We start from the raw sequence: 6401 nt of genomic DNA, 5'->3' as shown, positions 1-6401 counted from the left end.
CGGTACTCTCAAGTTCAGTGTGCCATCCTATGCAGTTTGGAATCCGATCTTCAAAAACGTTTTGAGCACCACGATCCTCATGAGTTGATGAAAGAGTTAAAGACTATTTTCGAGACTCATGCGGCCGTGGAATGCTATGAAGCATCGAAACATTTCTTCAACTTGTATGATGGAAGAAGGCAGCTCCATTAGTGAGCACATGCTCGCCATGACCGGGCATGCGAAGAAACTCGGTGACTTGGGAATAGTGATTCCTAACAGACTGGGGATTAATCGTGTCCTTCAATCACCGCCACCAAGTTACAAGAACTTTGTGATGAACTACAATATGCGAGAACATGAACAAGGAGTTACTCGAACTCTTTGGCATGCTAAAAGCTGCTGAGATTGAGATCAAGAAAGAGCACCAAGTGTTGATGGTCAACAAAACCACTAGTTTCAAGAAACAGGGCAAGTCTAAGGGAAAATTCAAGAAGGGTGGCAAGAAAGCTGCCACGCCTCCTATGAAACCTAAGAACGGCCCTAAGCCTGATGCTGAGTGCTATTACTGCAAGGAGAAGGGACACTGGAAGCGTAATTGCTCCAAGTATCTGGCTGATCTGAAGAGCGGCCTTGTCAAGAAGAAGAAAGAAGGTATATCTGATATACATGTTATAGATGTTTATCTCACTGGTTCTCGTTCTAGTACCCGGGTATTTGATACTGGTTCGGTTGCTCATATCCGTAACTCGAAACAGGAACTAAAGAATAAACGAAGACTACCGAAAGATGAAGTGACAATGCGCGTTGGAAATGGATCCAAAGTCGATGTGATCGCTGTCGGCACACTTCCTCTACATCTACCTTCGGGATTAGTTTTAAGCCTGAATAATTGTTATTTTGTACCCGCGTTGAGCATGAACATTATATCTGGATCTTGTTTAATGCAAGACGGTTATTCATTCAAGTCTGAGAATAATGGTTGTTCTATTTTTATGAATAATATCTTTTATGGTCGAGCACCACAAAAGAATGGCTTATTTCTCGTTAGATCTCGATAGTAGTGATACGCATATACATAACATTGATGCTAAGCGAATTAAATTGAATGATAATTCTACTTATATGTGGCACTTGTCGTCTTGGTCATATTGGAGTGAAGCGCATGAAGAAACTCCATACCGATGGATTACTTGAATCACTTGACTTTGAGTCACTTGATAGATGCGAAGCATGTCTAATGGGAAAAATGACTAAGACTCCATTTTACTGGTATGATGGAGCGAGCTACCGACTTATTGGAAATCATACATACCGATGTGTGCGGACCAATGAGTGTAGCATCGCGCGGTGGTTATCGTTATGTTCTAACCTTCACAGATGATCGGAGTAGATATGGGTATATCTATTTCATGAAACATAAATCCGAAACTTTCGAGAAGTTTAAGGAATTTCAAAGTGAAGTAGAAAATCAACGTAACAAGAAGATAAAATTTCTACGATCTGATCGTGGAGGTGAATATCCGAGTTATGAGTTTGGCATGCATTTAAAGAAATGCGGAATACTTTCACAATTGACACCGCCGGGAACACCACAACGAAACGGTGTTTCCGAACGTCGTAATCGAACTCTCTTAGATATGGTTCGTTCTATGATGTCTCTTACTGATTTGCCATTATCATTTTGGAGTTATGCATTAGAGACAGCCGCATTCACTTTAAATAGAGCACCATCAAAATCCGTAGAAACGACACCGTATGAATTATGGTTTAATAAGAAACCTAAGTCAGTCGTTCCTGAAAGTTTGGGGTTGCGAAGCCTATGTAAAGAAGTTACAACCGGACAAGCTAGAACCCAAAGCGGAGAAATGCGTCTTCATAGGATACCCTAAGGAAACTATAGGGTATACTTTCTATCACAAATCCGAAGGCAAAATATTTGTTGCAAAGAACGGAACCTTTCTTGAGAAAGAATTTCTCACTAAAGAAGTGACTGGAAGAAAAGTAGAACTCGATGAGATTGATGAATCTATACTCGTTGATCGGAGTAGCGCGATGACCGGAAGTTGTACTCGTACCGCCTACACCGGCAACGAGAGGAAGCTAATGATAATGATCATGAAACTTCGAACGAGGAAACTACCGAACCTCGCAGATCGACAAGGGAACGTGCCACTCCCGATTGGTATGATCCTTGTCTAAATGTCATGATTGTGGATAACAATGATGAGGACCCTGCGACGTATGAAGAAGCGATGATGAGCCCGGATTCCAACAAATGGCAAGAAGCCATGAAATCCGAAATGGGATCCATGTATGATAACAAAGTATGGACTTTGGTAGACTTACCCGATAGCCGAAAGGCTGTCGAGAATAAATGGATCTTCAAGAGAAAAACAGATGCCGATGGTAATATTATCGTCTATAAAGCTCGACTTGTCGCAAAGGGTTTCCGACAAATTCAAGGAGTTGACTACGATGAGACTTTCTCACACGTAGCGAAGCTAAAATCTGTGAGGATTTTGTTAGCAATAGCTGCATTTTTCGATTATGAGATTTGGCAGATGGATGTCAAAACGGCGTTCCTTAATGGAGACATTGAGGAAGAGTTGTATATGGTACAACCCAAAGGTTTTGTCGATCCTAAAAATGCTGACAAAGTATGCAAACTTCAGCGTTCAATCTATGGAATGAAGCAAGCATCAAGAAGTTGGAACCGACGCTTTGATAAGGTGATCAAAGACTTTGGGTTTATACAGTGTCATGGAGAGGCCTGTATTTACAAGAAAGTGAGTGGGAGCTCACGTAGCATTCCCGATATTATATGTAGATGACATATTATTAATTGGGAATGATATAGAACTATTAAGCAGTGTAAAAGGTTATTTGAATAATAGTTTTTCAATGAAAGACCTTGGTGAAGCATCGTATATATTAGGCATCAAGATTTATAGAGATAGATCAAGACGCTTAATAGGGCTATCGCAGAGTACATATCCGGACAAGATTCTAAAGAAATTTAGAATGGACGAAAGTAAGAAAGGATTCTTACCTATGTTACCGAGCAAGGTCTTGAGTAAGACTCAAGGACCGAGCTACGGCAGATGAAAGAGAAAGGATGAGTAATATCCCCTATGCCTCGGCAGTAGGATCTATCATGTATGCCATGCTATGTACTAGACCGGATATAGCACATGCTTGTTAGTTTGACTAGCGAGATATCAAAGTGATCCGGGAATGGAACACCTGGACAGCGGTCAAGAATATCCTAAAGTACTTGAAAAGAACTAAGGATATTTTTCTTTGTTATGGAGGTGACCAAGAGCTCGTTGTAAATGGTTACACCGATGCAAGTTGGAACACTCGATCCCGATGACTCTAAGTCACAATGCGGGTACGTGTTTATATTGAATGGTGCTGCAGTAGTCGGGCAAGCTCGAAGCAATGCACGGTGGCGAAGTCTTCAACGGAATCGAGTACATAGCGGCTTCGGAGGCTTCATCGGAAGCGGTATGGATGAAGAGGTTCATTGTAGAGCTCGGTGTGGTTCCTAGTGCATTGGACCCATTAATCATTTATCGTGATAACATGGGTGCCATCGCCAATGCACAAGAGCCAAGGTCACACAAGAGGCTGAAGCATATCAAGCTGCGTTACCACTCGATTCGCGAGTACATCGAAGATGGAGAAGTAAAGATTTGCAAAGTACACACCGATCCGAATATAGCAGATCCGTTGACTAAAGCTCTCCCTAGGGCAAAGCATGACCAACACCGTAATGCCATGGGTGTTAGGTATATTACAATGTAATCTAGATTATTGACTCTAGTGCAAGTGGGAGACTCGAAGGAGATATGCCCTAGAGGCAATAATAAAAGTAGTTATTATTTATATCTCTATGTTTATGATAAATGTTTATATATCATGCTAGAATTGTATTAACCGAAACATTAGTACATGTGTGATATGTAGACAAACAAGAAGTCCCTAGTATGCCTCTTAAACTAGCTTGTTGATTAATGAATGATTAGTTTCATAATCATGAACATTGGATGTTATTAATAACAAGGTTATATCATTATATGAATGATGTAATGGACACACCCAATTAAGCGTAGCATAAGATCTCGTCATTAAGTTGTTTGCTATAAGCTTTCGATACATAGTTACCTAGTCCTTATGACCATGAGATCATGTAAATCACTTATACCGGAAAGGTACTTTGATTACACCAAACACCACTCGCGTAAATGGGTGGCTATAAAGGTGGGATTAAGTATCCGGAAAGTATGAGTTGAGGCATATGGATCAATAGTGGGATTTGTCCATCCCGATGACGGATAGATATACTCCGGGCCCTCTCGGTGGAATGTCGTCTAATGTCTTGCAAGCATATGAATGAGTTCATAAGAGACCACATACCACGGTACGAGTAAAGAGTACTTGTCGAGAGACGAGGTTGAACAAGGTATAAAGTGATACCGAAGATCAAACCTCGGACAAGTAAAATATCGCGAGACAAAGGGAATTGGTAATGTATGTGAATGGTTCATTCGATCACTAAAGTCATCGTTGAATATGTGGGAGCCATTATGGATCTCCAGATCCCGCTATTGGTTATTGGTCGGAGTGAGTACTCAACCATGTCCGCATAGTTCTCGAACCGTAGGGTGACACACTTAAAGTTGGATGTTGAAATGGTAGTTCTTGAATATGGAATGAAGTTGGAATATTTGTTCGGAGTCCCGGATGTGATCCCGGACATCACGAGGAGTTCCGGAATGGTCCGGAGAATAAGATTCATATATAGGATGTCATTTTATGTGAATAAAATGTCGCGGAAGGTTCTATGGAAGGTTCTAGAAGGTTCTAGAAAAGTCCGGAAGAAACCACCAAGGAAGGTGGAGTCCACAAGGGACTCCAACCCCATGGCCGGCCAACCCTAGTGGGGGAGGAGTCCCAAGTGGACTCCCCCTTAGGGAGCCGGCCACCCCCACATGGGAGGTGGGAATCCCACTTTTGGGTGGGAGTCCTAGTTGGGCTAGGATTGCCCCCTCCTATGGAAGGATTTGGTTCGGGTCTTATTCGAAGACTTGGACACCACCTCTTGGGGTTCCACCTATATAATGAGGGACCAAGGGGAGGGGGCCGGCCACCCAAGAACCACCAAGGTGGCCGCACCCCTTAGTGGCCGGCGCCCCCCTCTCCCCAAACCCTAGCCGCCCGCTCCTCCACATCCCGCATAGCTTAGCGAAGCTCCGCCGGACTTCTACACCGCCACCGACACCACGCCGTCGTGTCTGTCGGATTCAAGAGGAGCTACTACTTCCGCTGCCCGCCGGAACGGGGAGGTGGACGTCGTCTTCATCAACAACCGAACGTGTGACCGAGTACGGAGGTGCTGCCCGTTCGTGGCGCCGAACCGATCGTGATCAAGATCTTCTACGCGCTTTTGCAAGCGGCAAGTGAACGTCTACCGCAGCAACAAGAGCCTCATCTTGTAGGCTTTGGAATCTCTTCAAGGGTGAGACTCGATACCCCCTCGTTGCTACCGTCTTCTAGATTGCATCTTGGCTTGGATTGCGTGTTCGCGGTAGGAAAATTTTTGTTTTCTATGCAACGTTATCCTACAGGTGGACTATGGGGGAGCAATCCACAAGACTTCGTCAAACAAGCACAATCAAGAAAGACGTTCCATCTTTTTGTGGTTAATTAAGATTGTCATCATCGAGCTCAGGAGGAACGCGCAAGGTTAAGGTTTAATATTGATATGGTTTCTTTCTTACCGGTCTCATGGTGTAGTTAGAGACCGGTTTATAGTTTAGTTGCCGTATTCGGAGAGCTCAAACCTTTGCCTCGTTGCATCATATTTCTTGGTTGTTATTTGAATATTATCCATGTGATGTTTTAGACCTTGCGCTTATTCTCATAACAAGCTCTAGTTCATTGAAAACGGATTTTGCACGGGAAACTTGTTGTTTTTTCAAGGTTGGAAGTTTTACCGGGTTGTCTTTTATAGATAGGTAAAACATTTTGTCATTTCTATATATCCTTCCTTGCTGGACTATGATGGTTCCCTGCATGGTCCTGTAGATCTTGTTAGTAGCTTCAAAACGATCCCAAGATCATCAAAATAGGAGTCCGGATGCTCAAGTTATGCTCATTCTCGTTTTGGTGTTTATGCAGTTATTTTGGGGGGGGGGGGATAATCCGGCCCGGGTACAAAATATCTGGGGCCCTTACTGTTAGCAGTTCCCTTAAGTCCTTACCCGTTTTTCGAAGCCCGGGGGGGGATAATCCGGCCTGGGAGGTCCCAAACGGTCATATTTCATTGGAATGGGGTATATAAGACCCCCTTCGTCCTCCTTGGACTGGTTGCTTCTTCTACTCTCTCTCTACTCCATTGTTGACCTTGAGAAGCT

Source organism: Lolium rigidum, chromosome 1, assembly GCF_022539505.1.
Source record: "Lolium rigidum isolate FL_2022 chromosome 1, APGP_CSIRO_Lrig_0.1, whole genome shotgun sequence".
Classification (NCBI taxonomy): domain Eukaryota; kingdom Viridiplantae; phylum Streptophyta; class Magnoliopsida; order Poales; family Poaceae; genus Lolium; species Lolium rigidum.
Note: the sequence above shows the minus strand (reverse complement) of the source record.